This window comes from Achroia grisella, unplaced genomic scaffold (assembly GCF_030625045.1).
Source record: "Achroia grisella isolate CSIRO2021 unplaced genomic scaffold, CSIRO_AGI_Agris_v1 utg1174, whole genome shotgun sequence".
NCBI classification, from domain to species: domain Eukaryota; kingdom Metazoa; phylum Arthropoda; class Insecta; order Lepidoptera; family Pyralidae; genus Achroia; species Achroia grisella.
The window spans coordinates 3,398,492-3,421,492 of record NW_026712590.1 but is presented as its reverse complement, the minus strand read 5'-3'; the positions used below and the strand labels follow the sequence as shown (position 1 = coordinate 3,421,492).

Genomic DNA, 23,001 nt, shown 5'->3' with positions numbered 1-23,001 from the left:
ATGGGTGGTATGGTAGAGAGTATGCGACTGGTGTAAGTTCGCCGCGCTTTCTGATTCCGACTCGAGAAATTATCTCCTCTGCAGGTACCTACTTATTGGCTGTTACGTCGGATGCAGCAATTATTTATTATGTAGTTTTATTTACGCTATTGACTGATTTATGTTAAAATTAAGAATTAATGTTGTTTTTATGTTTGAAGCAGAGTTTCGTGTCGTTTTCTTTATCTGAACAATGAATGATGATCGCCTGCCCTAATGGTATATGCTGGCAGAAGATCAGTGTAGGATGACAAGATGAGAAGTCAAGTCAGTTAGCCCCACAGAACAAAGAAGTCATTATGGGGAATTCACCAGTAATTTGCTACGATGGTTTCTCGTCGAAGACCTGATATGGTACATTACTCGAAAATAGACCACAAATGCAACGCAAATAAAAATAGAAAGAGGATTATTAGAATTACTAATAATTCTCAGCTTCTTTCTATTTTAGTTTCAGTATGAAATGAATACACAGTTTAATGTCAATCTTCAAAAGTACCAAAGCAAGAGGAGTTCCATGGGGAGTTTAGTATATCCAGTGATTTTATTTGTGGTTTTAGTTGTATTAGCGACGACCACCAATTCCCAGCACTGGACTGCTCCATTATATCCTTATTTTCCGAATTAACCACAAACTTTTCGAAGGAAAGTGCTAGGAGGTAAACCAGAGATGGTACAATGCTAGCAATAAGACCACTATTTCCCATTACTAACAACCCCAAATCCCCCTGATTTACCCTCTAACAATATCGTCTTAAAATCATCAGCGGGAGAAGGGGATTATTAGTAATGGAGACTGATGAGTCCATGGCTAGCAATAGCATGTTAGCTTGACCTCTACACGGTTCCTCCTGGAAACCATTATCGTTAATTCCTGTTGAATTTGTCACGATGCGCGTTAGCTCGTTAGGTTCGTTATGACCTGATCTTATGTTCATCTTATCCTCCTCTACTGGTGCCCCGCCAGCGTATACCGTTACGCAGTCGAGAACACCATGCCATGACCATCCATTAAAAAAAAGTAAGAGCATAGTAGCAATCTTAAAAGTTGACGCACAATGTTGAGTTAGCAAATATTGGAATAGTATTTAGTACCTCCTATACATACGGGAGCAAGCAATCAGCACCTACACAAAGCGGTACACTCAAAACAAACAATAGCCTCACACTCAATCTATGACGTACAGTTACCCACTAACGGGGACGCATAATCTGAGTCAACATGGTAATATTATAAAGGTAGTCGTGTATGTACCTTGTCGTAACACATGTGGGTGTATGTACCACTATCATTGCTTGTTTAAAGAGGTAGTTTTTTTAATGGATGATAATAGAATGGTATACCCGCCTGCGCTAACGGTTTACGCTGGATTGGTACTAGTGGAGGATAAGATGAGTATGAATCAGGGCAGGTTATCTATGGTGACGAATTACCAGGAATTAACCACTATGGTTTTTTATGGATGATAATAATAATAATCTCAGGACATTTCACACAGCGCCATCTAGTCCCAAGTTAAGCTATCTAAAGCTTGTGTTACGGGTACTAGATAACTGATACAAGTACATAGATAATTTTTTTTTTCGTAAATACATACATAATATACATAGAAAACACCCAGACCGATACAAACAATCATACTCGTGAATACAAATGTTTGTGCCGTGCGAGGAATCGAACCCACGACCATCGGACGTAAAGCGGTGTGTATGTCCATGGCTGGCTGAGGTAATAAAATAAGCATGAGGGCAGGTCGGACTGTCTTTGGTGATGAATTACCTGGAATTAACTGAAAATGTTTTTTTATGGATGATAATGGAATGGTGCACCCGCCAGCGCTAACGGTTTACACTAACTTATCATCCTCCACTGGTGTCCCGTCAGTAGAGGATATTATTTAGCTCATTAGTTAGCCTATTGTTACCAATTCACCAGTCACCAGGAATTTATCAGGGTGGTTTCCTGGGAGATTCCCGTGGAGGTATACATCATTATAATGCTCTATCACTATTGACGGCCTCGGTGGTATAGCGGTTTTGCACTCCTCTTTAGTTCCGATGGACGCGGGTTTAATTCTTCAAGCATTTGTATTCATGAGTGTGATTGTTTGTATAAATACATTTTGTATTATATATTTAAAATAGATAACGTTATGTGTGTAGTGTTGTTAAAGTATATAGGCGACAGTAACCACTTACCATCAGATGTGCGCTCAAATGGTTTGCCATTTCAATTACATATAGAAAGATTAATGAAAATTCCAACAAAATGGCAGTTCATTTATTTTTTAATTAATGAACTACAAACAAATATATATGCAAAAAAAAACAAAGCTTTACTGATTACAATATTATTATATATATATTTTATAATCAAATAAAAGAAATAAACGAGTTTGTTCACGTCGATGGAAAATCCCAAGTTACCTTAACACTGTATTAAATACAAGCTGATCCCGCGACTTTGTACTTGTAGGTATAACTCTTTTGTTTATAAACCTATTGGAATATTTATTTATTTGTTTGTTTCGGATTCCATCTATATTATGTCAGTAAACAAATTATAAATTATGTTAGTAATTTATGATACAAATAAAATAAAACACATATCTGTAAGTGAAGCTAATTAAAATATAATATTGAATATTGGACTTAAATCGGTTGAGTCATTTTTGAGATTGGCGCGGTCAAACACAAACAGACAAAAATTCTAATTCTTCAATGTACAGACAGCTATAAGTTATCAGTATTTGTTTGTTATAGACTAGCTGTTACCTGCGACTTCGCCCGCAAGGTACATGTTTAAAAAAATCTATAATAAAAGGTACATTAGCTATCTGCGAGTGAAAGTGCCGTCAAAATCGGTCCAGCCGTTTCAGAGATTAGTACCATTATATAATCTGTGGCATCATGAACGGCCACACAGACAATTTTTAATTTATTATTTGATGTAAGTGCCAAATGTTTTTCCATATACTGAAATACTATTAATTTGGTATTACAAACGGACACTTCAATTTTATTTATTAGTATAGATTATAATATATACAGAACAAAAAAACAGGTGAATGTAGGCATACATGGAGGCAACAGATTCTGATTTGTACACTAGGAAAATTACTCATTCCTTTCATTGTTTTGATTTAACAAATATTTTCCTCGTACAATGAAATACATAACGTATTATCGAGTATTGCGGTTTGACATTATTAGGTAATTCTCAAGAACTATAACTGACTGTCTAGTGACAGATGATTTTAACAAATTAATCGTTTAATTGTAATAAAAACAGAGAACTAAATGTTGAAAACGAATACGTATAGTTCGTTACCTGTAGTTTTCTTTTTATGGCATCGGTGGTATCAGTGGTCTAGCGGTTAACATAGCGCTTTACTTCCGATGGTCGCGGGTTCGATACCTCGCACGCTACAAACATTTGTATTCATGAGTATGACTATGTATGAGTATAGTTTGTATCGATCTGGGTGTTTTCTATGTATATTATGTATATATTTAAAAATAAAATGTATTCATATCAGTTGTCTAATACCCATACACAAGCGCTACTTAAAATGAATTTTCTGGGTTATTATTATTCCATTTATTGCGGATATTTATCCATCCATATTATGTTAGTAAACAATATAAACTATGTTAGTATATTACAATTTTATACATTTAATTCATATATTTATATTTATGTCTTTGTCCACGTCCAGAAGCCCTGGGTCCGCAGCAATGCAGCGATATCCAGTGCCCCTGAAGTGGACAATCCGACATATTGGATATGGTGTTTAGGAGGCTGTTTGCGCTCCCCCAAATTCTACACATCAGTGATGCAGTTCTATTTCGCATTATGGCTTCAAAACCATCTATCCGCGCTGCTGCAAACATCATTATTATTATGTATTTATAAAGAGAAATGTAACTGTAAGAGTGGAAATAAAATTTAAGTATTTCTATAAATATTTTCTTTCTGTATATTTTTTATAATTGTTTAGTTCCAAGTAACCAAGCTCAGCTTAGCTTGAGACTTTTTTTTAATTAATCATAATGGAATACACCCGTCTGCACTAACGGTTTACGCTGGCGGGGTACTAGTAGAGGATGATAAGATGAGCATGAGGTCAGTCAGCCCATATTGACTAATTACCAGGAATTAACCACTATGGTTTTGGAGGAAGACCGAAAAAGAGATGGATGGACTGTGTGAGAGATGATATGGTAAGAAAGGAAGTAAATAACAACTATAAATGGAAGCGAAAAACATTTTAAATGGATAAGGAAGAAGCAGATGATGATGATGAACCACTATGGTTTTTATGGATGAGAACGGAATGTTGCACCCGTTTGCGCTAACAGTTTACGCTGGCGTGGCACCAGTGGAGTGAGGCATATTCACCAGGAATTTATCATGATAGTTTCCAAGGGGAACTGCTTGTACTCAACCTGGTAGCAATGGCATCATTAGTCCACATTACTAACAATTCCCTTCTCCCTAGCTTGGGATTAGATAATGCTGGGTAAATTGTCAAATTTATTATTAATTATTATTATACACAGTGAAATGGCGCCGGCCGCCATCTTGTGTACAGATACACAATCGGCGGTAACTGGAGCGAGTTTCGGGGCCGCGTGACACTTTTGGCTCACGACGCGACGTGCAGAGAAGAAAGTCCGCGCGATTGTGTTGCTAGTTCAGGCTTTGTTGCTATCGTGGCGGTCAAGTTCACGATACTGATGTTGCCATTTTATATTTACCAGTGCTCGCCCAGTGGTTGAAATTCGACCATAATTAATTTAACATTTAGTAAGACTATAGACAAATAATATTAAAGACAAACAATATTAATCTATTTTAAATTTGACCACAAAGTTTAACAATCAACAAGAGTATACAGATATATGTGTGTGTGTGTCAAATAAATGATAGTGTATATATATAGTAGTATAATAGTTTTTATTGATTTAATATAAAAAAATATACGTTCTACCTTCTATATATAAACTAAAAGTGCGCGAAATTTTCTACTCCTCCATTCGCGCAATTTGATTAAAAAGGGGTACAAAGTTTTTGCTTCACGTATTAATAATATATACATGTATATATAATATATAGTGAAATAATATAATAATGGTATTGTACACAATTATTATTATATTGAATACCATAGAGCAGCAGTCCCATATTTTTTGGTTTATCGGTCTAATAGTAGGTACTTACGGTATTGTTTTATGAACTTAAATTAACAAACCTACTTCACATTACATAATGTAACCACCATTCCTAAGGAATAAGGTATTATGTACAACTGAGTATCACAAAGGTGCCCACGCAGACGACTCTACAAAATTTTCCTTCTATAGGCAGTAGGTACTTACCTAATACCATCACACTAGTTGGGATTTTTGACATTTTCTTTGTAGACTTTGTACTCTGCATGATGGCCTTGATTAGTGGTGTAGCACATCGCATACTTCCGATGGTCGCGTGTTCGATTCCTCGCACTGCACAAACATTTATATTCATGAGTACGATTGTTTGTATTGGTCTGGGTGTTTTCTATATATATTATGTATGTATTTACGAAAAAAAAAATTGTATGTATTTATATCTGTTATCTAGTACCCGTAACACAAGCTTTGATAGCTTAACTTGGGACTAGATGGCGCTGTGTGGGCTGTTCTCAGATTATTATTATTATTATTATGTATCTAATATCAACGACCATATATTCTAATTTCACGTAACGTAGTAAAATTACAGGGCACGTATACATGACATCTGGAACGGCAACGCATGACTACTAATAAAAAAAAACAATGAACCCATTCCAATGAAAGCAACTATAAAAAGTAATAATAATAATAACTGATAATTACTATCTAAGAATAACTACTAACCAATAATGTAATTCCACACAATTTGTTACTGTTCTTTGAAACTCTGTGGCAGTACAATAAGAGTATGTATTAGCTAATTAAATAAAGATTAAGAAAAAAACCCTAAATGTTATGCGAACTATCACATCATGGAAATCAGTACTAATCTGATTTCTATATTTGATGATTTAATTTCTATAATACATATGAATTACTGCCAGATTTATTAATCCCTTATTAATTTTATCATAACCATAAACAATCCCATTTTATAGGTGTAAAAGTTATATGTTCGCAAGTTGGTTGCATATTTTGAGACATTTATATAACGTAATTGTTATTAAAGAATATTAATTATTAATTGAAATACCTAGTATTTAAATTAATAATTTTTCTTCATATTCTTATAAAACAAATGGTAGACAAATTAATATAAATGATTCAAATTCAGTAGTCAGTATTATAATCAACAAGAGTTAAACCTGCGATGATGTTTTGAATTAAATATAATGTTAATATTATTTTTAAGGCATTTGGTAAGGTAAAATAATATACATATATAAGTATAAAGTCTTTTATAAGGTAACAAACGGTAAGGTATCTATTATATCTATTGTGTTGAATTTATCATAGTATGTAGGATCGTAGTAAAAATTCATATCGGTGAAAATCAATCAATTACAATGTGTCGCATAGAACGAGCGCTGGGGAAATGCAATTTTCTTATGCAACGACCACTAATGCGATGCAACTGGTGTATGAAACGTTTCTAATATTACACACATGCATTTCAGCTTTCTTCGACATACTCTCAAGTAAAATGGCGGTAAAAAATCTAGTGCTTTCTTTTTCAATGTCGCGACGTGAGCAAGACAATGCACCTAATGCAGGGGTTAGAACGAGACGTTACGCATTATGCTGTTGCGCATAGACATCGCTAGCTACCTTCCTATTTCAAATTGGTGCATACGTCAAATTTCCCGCCAAACGACTTTGACATTTCCGCTGTAGCTATAAGATTTGAAAATAGAATGTTAGAATTTCCCGCGTTGCCGCTGTCAATTCGCGTGCGGTGAAATGTGGGACAATCGAAAGCCTTTCTCCGCTCGGCTGTTAGGTATTTTATTCCGTTAGTTTTTTTGTGGCCGCCATTACACGAATATGGCGGGTGGCATCATTTTTTCGCTTTGTCACGTTAGATCATTCTTGTTAGACGTTCGAAAGCTGCGTTCTGCTTCTCTGTATCGGAGTCGCATAACTGTACATCGCGAGGAGAAATGATGTAATTTTAATAGTCGTGCTCTTTTTATTTGATTCTGATCTGATCGTTACTTTAATGTAAATGTTCTAAAAAGATTGTTTTCAAGATTATAATAAATTTTAATATCTACTCTTGTATTTAGATGATATATTTCAAATGATATATGACTGTTATGTTGTTAAAGTAATTAGATAATATTACACTTAACGATTTTTTTATGTAACTGTAATTGCAAACAATCTGATTGCGTACATGATGTTAAGTGGTAATCGTCTTTTATATATACGAAGTATTTGATATTATGATATTATGTGACGGAGATGACAAGCCTCTTATATCTACCTCTGTTCTATAATTTCTCTACCTTGTCTCATCCTATAACCAACCTATATTTACAAAGCAAGCTGCTGCAAAAAACGTAAGGCATCTATAACTCTACAAGCGACTTTATGCGAGGTCTACCTCGTAAGAGATATTTTGAGTCAGAAAATAACCTAATCAAAAATCATGTCCATTGAAAAATTCTCCTTTTTAATGTACATAGAAAATAGATATAGCGTACTTAGGTATGCTGAATTTAAATGATAATGTTTAACAGACGGCTCACTTTTATATATAACATATATTTATATAGTCAGCCACATTCAGCCTAGTACCTAATATTATTGCAAATAAGCATATTGACGTAATGCTGAATAAATGTTTCTATTATTATTATATGACACGTTATGATTTCCATTATATCATTACAAAAAACGGAGCGAAACATCAATCATCAATTCTTTGCTAGCAATACACACTTGTGCAGAAATGAATTTAAATGATGTTTCTAATATGTAATTTTATTCGATAGCAGACTCTATTAATTTAAATATAAAGATTATAATAATGTACGTTTTAAATGACCCCGCGATACTGCTGGACTCTTACCGGCTACAAACCCCTAGGTGTTCCTTCTCTTAACCTTTTGTTAGTTAAGGGAATGCGCAAGCAATCTTCCGCAACCCTAACTCCAGGGTTAATAACCCTGCACAACTATTGTTTTATTACAATACAAATTATTCAATATCAGCATAAGCTTATAAATCTTTAAAACCTTGAAATGAGTATTCGATGCTACACGCTACGTGTTCCTGCAAACAAATCTCCGCTGATTCTGTTGACGGCCGTGATCAGACGCTGGCAATGTTACCAGATCATTGTTGACATATCCACCAAATTTTGTCCGTCCAAAATTATTTTTGGTTTTAAAGTAAAATTCACAAAAGAGAGACAATTGTATAAAAAAACTTTTGAATGATTATATCTCTTTTTAAAGTTATCTATTGCACAATTCTTGTTGATTTTAGCCAGAAGGCTTGAGTTCTTAAATTTAGTGGCCTGCATGCACGTTTTAAATACCTTGATTAAAAATTTCATCCCTACAATCCCTACTTTTACCCTTTTAGGATTTTCTCTCATTATTGGGGAGCTAAGGATTATTTGCAATGGAATGGGGTGAATACCTGTGACTATATTCAAAGCAGTTCCCGCTGGAAACCATCATAGTTAATTCCTGATGAATTCGCTATGATGGGATAACTAATCTGAGTTTTTGGTCATCTTATCGTCCTACAATGATATATATCCCGTCAGTATACCGTCAGTGTAGGCGGATGCATAATTCCATTATCATTTCGTTAGTGGCCCAAAATCCCCCATATTTGAGGGAGAATCTCTAATCTGGTATCATTGGTAGACACCGATGATGAGACGCTAGCGAGGTGCTAGGCGGCACGTTCAGAAACATAATTGCATAATTTGCATAGGCAATGCAACGCACGTCGAACACTTTCTCCCACTAACGGGACGTGGAACTGGGACGCCCGTTGGGACGAGCCTATCTCGTTACCATCTTGTTTTGGATATCTGTAATATTACATAGATCCGGCATGTAATATAATATTCATAATCTACATATATATATTTATTTTTTGGACTACTCTTGGTCGCAGTTAGATTTTACAGTTTCACCGGATTATAGGGGGCGAGTATAGATGGCACTCTAAACACGCGGAAGGACTTGTGGAGCGGCTGAAGGCCAACTCCCGCCTGACGGATGCGACTTCAGTCTGTGGGCACCACTTAGGGTTCGGACCTCGGCTCAGGCCTTCGTAATTTCGATCCCCATTTGAATTGGATGGGGGATCTAGCTGGTATATCTTTACATAGACTTATTTCTCATAGTTGTGGGTTCGATTCTTACATCAAACAAACGTTATACAAGTGGTGCTTAGCTTGGGACTAGATGGCGTTGTGTGAATTGTTCTAAGTTATTATGGGTTATTAGATATTATTGTTTGTATAAGTCTGCGTATATTTATATGCAGTTACCAGTCACTAGTCGATTGCCTGGCAATACTCGGTTACTTTGGATTATTCTGTAGAAAATTAATGAGTACTATATTGAAATACTTTAATTAATTCTAATTTTAATTGTATGTATTCCATCAATCCCTAAGAATATTATAAACGCCAAAGTGTGAACCTGTTTGTCTGTTATACGACATGTTATGAAGAACAGGTTGTCAAAAAAGCAGACGAAGTCACTGATAATAGCTAGTTTCGTATATCACAAATTTAAACCCTAATTGTTAGAATTTTTGACTCGTCAAAGAACGATGTGAGGCCTTGCAATTTAGTAATTGCACTTACTAATAATATCATAATAGTTTTTAAGTCGTGAATAGTAGTAATTAAATAATATAAATTATTTCAATGCTTATATTTATTATTATGTTATTATGGTATCGAAACAATGAATTATATTCCAAGGCCGCGAAAATACTGACATTGAATTATAGGCACAGATTAAAAATAATAACTGTCACGCCCAAAAGTTAAAACTCGTGGGCAGTTCACGGTCATTAATGGTAATGCCAACATAACAAAACGGTGGTTTATGTTGCACACAAATGTAGGTCAGACGATCGGTGAAAGTCAGGCGAAAGGTGGCGAGTAACAGGGTCAGTTACTGACGTTACGTGTTGCGCGCTTGCCTGTGACACTTTCTTTAATTGAGACATAGACGCCATCTTGGATTATGTTTCTATTATATTATAACGGTATGAGCGCGCCGATTTGATATCTCAATATCTGTGGTTTATTTATAATAGATGCTTACAAATTTTACGCTGTACTTCACTGAGTTTAATTGGAAGTGTTTACAAATAGAGCAGTTTTTTATAAAAAAATATAGTTTTCTTAATGTAGACACTGAAGAAATACTATTTTTGGCTTTATTTGATTGCCAAGATGTCGTAAAATGTATTTTTATTCTTTTTTCAATAAAATTAACTAAACGTTTACATATTTTAAAAACCCATGAGGTGGGAAAATCCTTTGTTTAGACTTTTTCTGGATCTTTTTCTCAATAGCTAGTCTGTTGTAGGTCTTGGTAAGGAGAAGTGACTTCTTCGGACACTAACAACTAATTCCCATATAAAGGAAACTGGCCTTTGCTGAAGAATTTGTATAAAAGTAAGGGGGTGAAATCGGGGATGAAAGTTTTTGCAGACAAAGTTGCGGCAAAACAGCTAAATATATATATTGATGTATATAAGAAGAATGGCAGATAAGCTGTCGTTGCACCTCATGGCAGGTGGTAACCGTCGCCTATATGAACTACACTACTGCATCACGTTATTATGATACCACTCATGCGTTGCCATTCCAGAGGACCAAGATGTCTTGCATCTTATCCTGTAATTTTACTGCTTAATCTGTACCCTACAACCATTGCAACTTACAAAGCAAACTGCTTGGCGGCTGAAATAGGTGAGGCTGAGGTACCCACGCAGACGTCTTTGTGTGAAATGCACCTCAAGTCTATATATAAAAATACTAGTAGACCCAGCCACGCCTTGCTGTGACTAAGATTCTTGAATAAAATAATATTGGGACTAGTATCTAAAGTTGGATCAAATTGCACACAATGTGTAAATCAAATTTGCAATCGGTTCAGTAGCTTAGGAGTCCATCGCGGACAAACTACGTGACATGTTATTTTTATATATAAAAATATGGTTTGGTATGGCACTGAAACTCATAGATTTAATTGGCTACATGCACAACGCCTGTACAGAGCGTCGTGTACCGTTATAAAGCTAGTATTCATGTTTGGGGTCACTTTCGCGTGCATTTCACCGCGCGGCATCGCGGTCACCTCGTTTCGAGATTGTTCGGTACACTCATCTATTCAGTGGGGATTAAATTAATTATCTTGAATAGCTCTTATTATATACTTATACGTGTTTATAATCTCTGCGTCTCACTTTAAGTAAAAGTTTAGGTTTGGTTTACTTAATTAATTAACCGACAATAATATTGTATTATAAGAAAAATAAGTATTTTTTATACCAAATTTTTGAAGTCTTAAAAGAGGTCTGGTTCTATTGATGAAAATGTACTTATGTAATATTGTATACTAATGACTATATTGATTATAGTACAATGATTGCAATGATTTAAGCAGATATTTTTAATGGGACAAAATAATAATATATTTATTAATAAAATATATTTTTAATACTTATTAAATTTATTTTAAAATAATAATTCGTACCATACGTTAACGTATAGTACGTTATTATTTTAAATCTATAAATTCTCTATTCTCTTAAATTTTAATAAAATGCAGTGGAGAAAATGAGTTAGAATACAACATTTCATCACTCTCTTTTTATCCCCAAGAAGTAGCAAAAGCCTTTATTATTTTATTATATACCACGCCACCTACCTACGTACGTTAAATGCCCCTCTTCTGATGATAGACCTGTACAGAGCAGGCACGAGAAAAGCTATTATCATGATGAGGTACAGACCAAATTATTGCATGCAAACACAAACAAACTAACCTAAATTTTCTATTTTTAACATTTCAAACATCCGTATGTATGTCACATTATAATGTTGTTTAGCCAAAGCCGTGGATTAAGGTCAGAGAAGAAAGTAATACATAATGTTCGGTGACGACCGAAACGCAACCTCAACGTAACATTTAGCGATGCAGAAGGAAATCGTTTTGTTTACAAAATCAACTTACAACTTTCACCGACGCTACAGATATGGGTTACTATGTCCCAAATAACTGTGAAGTGTAGATAAAAACTGTTTAGAAGTGTGTAGGTATGTAGGCATGATACGAATGTAAAGTCGCTGACTAATTCTCGATATAAACTATATCATATATATATGGGATTGTATTTTAAAACATTTTGAATTGCAGTATAAGTAGATACATTTCAAGAAGGATTTCTTGAGGTTTCTTAAAGACTCACGTGACACTTCAGGTGTTCCGACAACTCGTAATCGTGTGCAGAAAGCTGGCAAACAAAATTGCTATAAAATGTGGATAAATAGTATATTTTTTTGTGACAAACAACATACCTATACGCTGGAACCTAAGTAGTCTCGGACAGTGCATCCTCCCGTGTTCACTTACATTGTGGAATGAACTGCCTGCCGAGGTTTTGTCGAGAGACTACAGCATGGAGTTTTCCAAGAAGGGTATATTATATTAAGGTTTCATAAGGGTCGGCGACTTGCACGTGACAACTCTTGTGTTTCAGACGGCAACACCTTACGGTAACAGTTTACCTTCAGACAGCACGTATGCTTGTTTGCTATCATCGTAATAAATAAAAAAAGATAATGTTTAAAAGAAGGTAAACTGTCTGGAGATTGTTGGATATTGATATGAATTTAAGAGCACGCTGTTTTTTAATATTAAAATGTATTTCCGAAAATTCCTAATCGTCTGTCGTTTTTGTTGTATTAATCAATCAGTTGTTCTGTCTGTCCCAGTTATTATCTTTTATGCGCCCAGCGAGCACTCCTGTCAAAGAGGCCGAGAAGGCATGGAATATAAATATAGATAAAAGAGTAAACGTTTCATTTTTATAATAAACTGCCAGAATCTGCACTAAATCTGCAATAGAAGACGACAACATATCAAGTAAATAACTAGAATATAAATGTAGATTGATTTTAAAATATGAGTAAACGTTTCATTTTTTTTTCTCAGTAGTGTTATGTCTTTGGGTACTAAGAAATTATGGACTCGTGTAAGATGATGATAACCATAAAGGGTGTAAATTATGATTTGACGGCCGATCAGTTAAAGAGGTAGGGTAAAAAAACCTCAAATAGAAAAATAACGATTATTGCCGCAACTCTATTATAAATTATATATTTTGTGTATAGCTTTGCATATTATGTCATCCATTTGCAACATCATCACTGCCAAAAGAAGTATCTCGGCTGTACCTACTTATTTGTCTTTGTTACGCTCTATTTTCACCAGATTTTTTGAGACTTAGGTGAATATTTCTGTAATCGATGTTAAATGATTTGCATTCTTCCATTTCGACGGCATTTTAAGGTCAAAATAGACTTACGTGATTTCCTTATGGAAGTATATTTATGATTAAAATTTGAAGTCCATACAAGAGTGTGACATGAACGCGGCTCATAAATTATGAATGAAAACATAGATATAGGTGTTAGAAAATGTGAGCATGTGTGCAAAATGTTGCTATTTTATTATTACAGTTAACAATATTTTAATTGCCTTCCTAGATTGATGTGTCTTTAAAACTGTAATATAATATAAAAGATTTCTTCAAATAGTGTAAAATGTCGTCCGTCCAAACATACAATATACAATATAGTTAGCTGATGACATATAGTAGACTACATTTTATTTTAATTGATTGGGGCAAAACTTCTAGATTTTTTTACAGAAATTTAATAGTAATTTCTATTACCAACCCCTATATTTTTATAGCGTTATTATTTTATATGATTTATTATTTTATTATAGATTATTTTATACATTGAGTTTGAATGTAGTGATATTAACAATAGATTTTCAAGTTGCCATAAGAAATGTCATTAATAATAAAATAATTTTACAAATCGTCGATTGAGTACAGGCATTTCTCTAATAGCAGTGATTTAATTTTTTTGGTAAACCAACTTAATTTATTTAATATTTTTAAGTTTTTTCGGCAATTTATTGTAAAGTTTCACCGCTTTGCTTGGACAGTGTATCACTATATTTAGTGTAGGAATTATTACTTTATGTAGACCCATTCTCCTTGTTTACAAACGTTGATGCATATTCCCCGCAGATTGCTATAGGTGTTTGTTTTTAATTAAATCTGTCAGTAAAACATGAACATAAAGAGTAGGCATAGTAAGAATTTTCAATCATTCAAAACGCTTTTTACCTAATTCCCATGGTGGAATGCAAACTATATAATAATAAATTCTAGGTCTTTATATCTATAAATCAAGTGATAATACCAATAAATAAACCACGATAGACTCGTTGCTAGTTTAAAAAAAGCAGCTACTTTCGTTTCCCGATCATTTTCCACTTCACTCTTATTGCGTAACCCAATTTCCCGCGTCTCCCTCCCCCGACCTTCCCCCACTCCCCCCTCGTTGCGCACACGCACCGTTCGCATTGACATTCGCCGCGCGGGGGTCGTCGACCTCGTCGCACTTTCACTCGATCAGTACACCCCCCCTTTCCTGTTACATAACTTGGGGAAGTAATGTAACGGTGACGCGTGCGCAGCCTGGTACACTATGCGACATTATTTAGTAATCGAATTAGAATAGGTGATAAGTCAGGTACAGTAGGACACATTATTTTGGTTACTGATTTACAAGGTCCTTATTTCTAGTTTTTTTTTAATATGGAATGCCAATCAAGATGATCCTTTTAACATCTATGTACATCACATTATCATATGACCGTGATACTATTTATGCGGGCAACGCAAGAGTAGAATCATGGGTGTCACATTCCGTTTATTCCATTAAACTTATTACCAAATTTGAATATAATACTATTACATTGATCTTTACTTTCCGTTGTATTTTTGTTTTAATGAATATACATATGTCATATATTAAATGCGTTACACTAATGTGGTATTGAAAATAATTTTTATCACTACCCCTACGTGTAAGTGTGGTAAAACTGAAGTACAGTTGAGAAGACTTGGCAAGAAACTCACTTGTTACTGGTAACCTTTTATCTTATTATATTATTATTTGTGTTAAATCAGTTTCAATCTTTAAATAGCAACATGGCATTAAAATAGTATATTAATCAAATCAAATAAAAAATCATTTATCAAGTCAAGTTTTTCGTTTCAATATTTTTTTCCTTACCGTTGAAGAAGAATAAGATATATTTTAAATATACCTATATAACTCAAAGGTGACTGACGTAGTGATCTATCAACACACAGCTCAAACTACTGGACGGATCGGGCTGAAATTTGGCATGCAGGTAGATGTTACGACGTAGGCATCCGCTAAGAAAGGATTTTTATTAATTCTACCCCCAAGGGGATAAAATAGGGGATGAAACTTTGTATGAAACTTTGTCAATTTTAAACTGATCGGGCTGAGACTATAAGCATGCATAAAGCTACTATGACTTAGGCATCCCCTAAGAAAGGATTTTGATAAATTCCACCCCAAAGGGGATAAATTACCGCGAGCGAAGCCGCGGGCAAAAGCTAGTGTCTAATATATTTAAAAATGTCCGAACAACAAAGTTCACTAATGAAGTATATAATAATGATAATGACGTTTGATACCAGAATGAATTACACTATTACACCTTAACAGTCAAGTGATGTAAGGTGAAAAGCGATAAGGAAACATTTACGTAAGCCGGCGGGCCTTGAACCTCGGAACCTGCAGCGAGGAAAATGCAACGCAACGCAACGCGATCTGTACCAATTATCGCATAGGAAACTACCGCAGTGATTATACGTTGGTATCCAGTTCCAAGGAAACAAATTATCTATGTGAATTGATATTAATTAAACTCGTAATTTATGGGTTTATAATGTAGACCTTATGATAATTATGACAAGGTTATATTTAAAACTAGTGTAGGAAAAATATGATGTGCATAGGCCGAAAGGTCCTATTTGATCATGGCCTCGGTGGTATAGCAGTTTAGCGCACCATTTAGCTTCCGATGGTCGCGGGTTCGATTTCTCGCATGGTAAATACATTTGTATTTATGAGTATGATATTTTGTATCGGTTTGGCTGTTTTCTGTGAATATTTTATTTATACAACTATGTATATATTGGTGGCAAACAGCCATATGGCCTATCTGATGATAATGGTTATGATCTTATGAGAAACCTTAACATACCCTTCTTGGAAATCCCTATGGTGTACTCTCGCGAGAAAACTTTGTCAGGCATTCCACAATCTAAGTGTACGCGAGAGAAAACTCTGTCAGTTGTTTAGTACCCACAACACAAGCTCTGCTTAGTTTGGATCTAGATGGCGCTGTGTAAATTGTCCTGAGATAGAATAGGAAACTGTACAATATCGTCTGCCTCTATCGTACGTAATTCTTCTGCTAGTAGTTTGATTTCTAAGATGCAATTGTTTCAAAGCAAATGATATGGCAGTACTATAGGCCTAAGAATTTAGTCCTCAAGAATGGCAATGTATGAGTGGTATTATAACATTTTGTACTGTTTATTGTTATAGACAATAGTTACCACTCCACCAGGTGGGCAGCCTGTTTACCATTCCCAATAGAAAAAAACATACGAGAAATATAGGTAATGTAGTGTACATTTGTCTATACTTACGTATAAACTTTTCGTAAAAATATGAAATAATAATTATAGATTTGTAAAATAGTTTAAAATGTAACAACAATATTTTAGCAGTGCAGATTTCTTCTAGCAGATCCTATTGCTTATCTAATAAATCTTACTTATAAGTTCGGTATATTCCCAAATATTTTTAAAAGTGCATTTTATAGTTAAGTACTTAAGATAATAAGTGTTTGCAAGTGTTTGAAAGTAAATTTGTATCTGTTGTCAAAATAAATATTAGGATATTAAGTACTCACCGGTATTGTTGGATAACCGTAGGTAATATAAGAAACCTTTTAGAAAACTCAAACAAACCACTTTCACCGATAGTGCAAAGAACCGCAACTTATACAGCCAAGCCAAGGGACTGTCTTCTAGAACTATTTACATTTAATTAATCACTATTAATGTGTAATACTGGTAGAGCTCATTGCACTATGAGAAACAAATATATATTTTTTTATTGGGGTTTTGGGCTATTTTCTGGTACTAAGACCTGTAACACTGCTATCTGCAAATATCCATTGTCGCCCTTTTTCAAAGTTCGCTACCTAGACCCGTGAGGGACAAGAATTGAAGGATATTTTTAGGAGCGATGGTTTTTAGCACAAATTATTTACAGTATATATATTTTCCAAAGAAGATATTTCATTTAGGATGTTTAGTGGTGTTTCCTCTTTTGTTTGGTCAAATCTATGATTGTTGTTAAGCTAAGGTCTGAATTCGCTATGTTTATTCAATTTGCAGTGTCCAGTGAGGGCCCTAGTCATGATTTAATGTTTTTTTTAATAATAATAAAATTTATTTGCATCTTTTAAACATTACTAACAATCCTATCTCCCCACATTCACAGACCGTATGAAACAGCTAGCGAGTGATCTGGTGAGATCACAGTTCAAGGCTCGGGCGGATTACATAAGCATTTCTCTTGCATCAGGGTCGGTGACTCGCTTCGCTTTATATGGATTGGTTCCTTGTTGATCTGACCAATACTTAGATCATTTACTGTTTGTGCTATAATTTCTTGATGGATCTATAAATCACACATTGACTTGAGTGTGTGTGACACATCAAACATTTCCAGATTTCGCAGAAACACTACAGTTGTAACATTTGACGTAACTGACTGAAGTAACTACTACTATTATTTTATTAAATTTTTATAAAATTTTCGTAAACAAAGTCGTGGGTAAATTGTTTATATTTATGAATCTAAAAATGTATTACCTCTTTTTTCTTTTTTCTTTATTCATATTCATATATCATTCTGGCAAGAAAAAGGTAATAAGTGAACAAACGGACAAAGAAATATTGAGTTTTAATTCGAATCAAATTTATTTGCGATAAACATAAGGTATACATTTCTAGATAAAAAATGAAATCAGTGTAGGTAAATGCATTGCATTACCAAGCTCAACGTTCAAGGCGCAGAATATTACATAATCATTTCGCTTACGTGAAGGGTCGCTGACCTGCGGTTCTTCACGCCTCTTTATTTGAATCCTTATGAGATAACCTTGACAGATGAGAGTTTACCTAAATCGGAAAAAAATAAGGTATATATTATATAAGTTTTAGACATATAACTGACGCACATTTAGGCATTATGAAGAGGAAAATATGTAGTAGGTTTTATTTTTAGCGTATTGCTATTAATTTCATCATATACTGTAACTCGCGACTTTGTCTGTTCTTTATATTTCATAGCCTATTTTCCCCTTCTAGATTATAAGATAATCTATATTCGACTTCATAGTACAGTTTATCTTTATATCAAATTGCATTACTGGAATGGTATAAAGTGGCAACCATCGGCTATACATGAACAGTACCATGTGATCTGACCACTTATATGTTGGTGGTACCACTCATATATTGTTTTTTTTTTTCATTATTTAAGGCTTCAAAATGGCAACATATGTGTACTATACTAGCCATTCCATCCAGAACTGAGGTCATGTCTCTGTACCATGTAATTTCACTGGCATATCTCATCCTTCAAACGAAATACTGCTTTCACAGCAAAACAAGCGGCAGAATTTTTTGAAACAGAGGTTGTACTGACTTTTTGTTTGACTTTGTACAAAACCTACATAGTTCTATACATGGTATTTAAAATGCGTGTAAGTACTATAATGGCGACCTCGACATCTAGCGGTTTAGCACATTTACGTCCGATGTTTGCGGGTTCGATTTCTCGAACGGTACAAATATTTGTATTTTTGAGTATGATAGTTTGTATCGGTCTGGGTGTTTTCTATGTTTTCTAGGTATTTTTAAAATAAAAATTTAAATATTTATGTCAGTTGTCTAGTATCTATCCATAACACAAGCTCTGCTTACCTTGGTACTAGATGACAGTGTGTGAATTGTCCCGAGATATTGTTGTTATTAATATTATTATTATAATATACTATACATATATACTCTATAGTGGGAGATTAATTACATGATTGTTACATGTAACAATTTGTTTACAATTTGCGATAAACAAAGAAAGGTCTGACATTACGTCAGCCGGGTCGTCGGCCGCTGCGCAGGCGCAGTCGTGTAATATAGGTATGTGGTATAACAAAGAGAGATGGATGAAAGTAGGGTATTTTTTTAGTTCAAAAATGGAATAACATTTTTTTATAACTTTTGCTTTGTGTGTTATTTTTTTATGTTATTTGCTGAGTTGTTGGAGTTCAGAACGAATAGTTTGTTATTATTTCTCTATGTAAATTTATTGGAATAAAACAGACGCTATATTTTAAGTGAAGCTTACCCCAATAATTAGTGAAAACTGTAATCTAATCGGTCAAGCCATTTTTGATATTAGTGTGCATAATCGAATAGACCAACAGACAATTACTAAACAAAAATAACTTGCCGCTAATGTTGTTGCCCATAAATAAAAAATCTTAAAGGAATTTGGAACACATAATAATTATTTGTTATTATTATTGTATTATATGTAATAGGAAACAAGTTGATACTTATTTATGACCACTTATTTTTGTTTCCAGGATATCGTAGGAGCCAAAGAGGGAACAAATTGCTGCCATTGAAACTACTGAAAATAACTGACCATACCGAAAACGAATTCAGTCAAAAAGATTGAGCAAGAAACGTACTATGTCAGGTAGACCCTGAGGATGGAATATGACAATCGTAGCCTATCTATGTATAACACGACAGACATTACCTACTTCATCAAGTGGCCTTTGAAACGTCATGGACGCGCTGTACTCTCATGTTTGCCATTCTTGAGGACTATGTAATGCCCCCGTAGTATCCATAAATGAATTCCTCCAGTTTATAATTTTATCAAACTATATTAGGTCGACCCTGAGGATGAATATGCTAATCATAACCTATTTACTCGTATATATAGAGCACAACAGACATCATGTGATGCTTTTGAAACATCATGGACGCATGTGTACTCTCATGTTTTGCTATTCTTGGGGACTCAGATGTAATGCGCCCGTACAATTCAATAAATGAATTACTCCAGTCTTCACTTCATCAGTCGTTAAGTAATTCAGTATAAAAACCGTAAACTACGCAAACCGTTTTTTCGGAATCAAACGTCGACCTTCTTTGGACATTCGGTCGATCACCTTGTCAGAATGATTGTAATGGAATAAAAGCGTTGTTTTACATCTTTACTGTTATTATAAAAATATAAAGTTTGTGAGTTTGGATGTTTGGGGTAATCTCCGGTATACTAATCCTAGTTTGAAAATTCGTTATTTTAATAAAGATTATTTCTATTTCTACATGAGAATTCGTTTACAGAATCCAATACCTAATATATATTAGCATTTTGTAGTTTTCATACCAATGTTTATGATGATTATTTCAAACAACGGATACACGTGCAATGCGTAAGATATTTGTTTGTTGCTCACATAATACTGTTCTTTTAGAAGTATAGTTAGCCATATACAAATATATTTAAAAAAATGTTTATACTATAGGCCTATGTGCCGTCAAACATCCGCTAGTTATCTATGCGGCATGCGTGTAGTGTCACTTTCGCGCATGCGCCGATCACTTGCTCATGCGATCCGCGCGCCCTCTGTTTGGTGAAACTGCGAAAATGTTTACACTTTCTGACCGGATACGGATGCGAAAATACACTGAGAAAAACGGTGTTAGATAATATGAGGGCGATGAACTTGAGTTGGCATTCATGGTTTATGGTCAGGGATTTTTTTTTACTCTATATTTCAATTCTTAAAAGTTAAATGGCAAGGAATAATACTATCAATATTAACTTTGCCTTTTGTGTCACATTTTATTGCTCAAATAAATACCTATTTATAAATATGTATATGTCAGAATTATGGAAATATTTTTATAAAGTATTTTATCAGTTGTCTAGTACCCATAACACAGGCTCTGTTTACTGTGGGACTAGATGACGCTATGTTAATTTTCCAGGGTATTCATTTATTTATTTTATTTCTGTACACGATCAATTATATCAATTACGTGAACGGTAGCAGGTTCGTTTCCTCGCGTGGTCATATTTCCGAGGTTCAAGGCCCGATAATTGGTTGTTATGCAAAAGTTCGCTTCCTACACACGACTGCCAACTACAAAGATATGTGTTCGTGCGATTTAGTTTGTTTTGTTGTTATATAAGTGTAGGATGGAAATCAATCAATCATTACCATTCACCACCTATGCAATATACTGACTAGTTGCCTGAGATTTTTTTTTAATTTTGCATTATTTTAAAAATATTGAAATTATCTTTCTATTTGTATCTATACGGTGTAAACATTTGTATTGTGAGTATGAGTAACACTTTGTATCGATCTGGGTATTTTCTATAATAATAATAATAATCTCAGGACAATTCACACAGTGCCATCTAGACCCAAGTTAAGTTAGCTAAAGCTTGTGTTATGGGTACTGGATAACTGATACATATACATAGATATTTTTTTTGTAAATACATATATTTTATACTTAGAAAACACCCAGACCAATACAAACAATCATACTCCTGAATACAAATGTTTGTGACGTGCGAGGAATCGAACCACCACCGAGGTCGTCATGTATATTATATATGATTTACAAAAAAATCTAAGTATTTATATCAATTGTCTAGTATTACACAAGGTTACAGTGGGACTAGATGATGCTATGTTAATTGCCCAGGGTTATTTATTTATATTTATTATACATGTATTTACAAAAAATTTTTAGTTGTCTAGTACCCATAACACAAGCACTGCTTAGCGTTGCACTAAATTGCGTTATATTATAGGTAGGATAATATTAGTATATGCTAATTCTAAAAATTATATTATTATCAAACAGTTTTATTATTTTCATTGGAAAAAGGGAGAAACGAGCCAATTGGGGCACACAAAGCATAAATAAATAAAGTAGAGTGAAGAAGAGAGACTTCGGATGCGTGAACTTTATCTTTTTCTATTAAAATAAATAAATTTCTGAAATAAATGTATTAAAATTGTTTAAATTGGTCCACCCATTTCAGAGATAAAGATAAAACAGACAGAGAAAAAATTACAATTATCTCTTGGTGTATGTACTGTATATTCATATGCATTTAGTGTAAAGCTATAAATTTGGAATACAAACAGACATTAAAATTACATTTATTTGTATAGATGTCATGTTATAGATAATTGGACCTTATGTCACGTGACTCAAGGTGACTCACAGAAAAAAGTTGACATTATCAGTAATGGTACTGACGTCAGGGTAAAGCCGGTAATGTCGCGTCAGCGCATTCGCGGACTCGACTTTTTATTTCTATTCTTGACGTCATCAAACCGAATGACGTCACGATATACATACCTGTACTGATAATTATCATCTGTTACTAAAATAAAGTATGAGTTTATTTATTCTTTATATTATACTAGCTACTCGCCCCGGCTTCGCACGGGTGTACATGTATTATATGTATATATAAATCTTCCTCTCGAATCATTCTATCTATTTAAAAAAAACCGTTTCAAAATCCGTTGCGTTATTTTAAAGGTTTAAGCATACATAGGGACAGACAGCGCAGCGACAGCTATTTTGTTTTATACTATGTAATGACTAGCTACCTGCCCGGCTTTGCTCGGGTGTACATATATTACACATATACTT

General features: G+C 34.2%; 1 long non-coding RNA gene across 1 annotated transcript; it reads right to left on the bottom strand.

The window, feature by feature from the left end:
* Positions 1-17,718: 17,718 nt before the first annotated feature.
* Positions 17,719-20,832, bottom strand: LOC131852147 (uncharacterized). Its single transcript, XR_009357911.1, has 3 exons — positions 20,702-20,832; positions 18,332-18,411; positions 17,719-17,908 (listed from the first exon to the last, which is right to left on the bottom strand). It is a non-coding gene; the product is annotated as an uncharacterized LOC131852147 (long non-coding RNA).
* Positions 20,833-23,001: the final 2,169 nt, after the last annotated feature.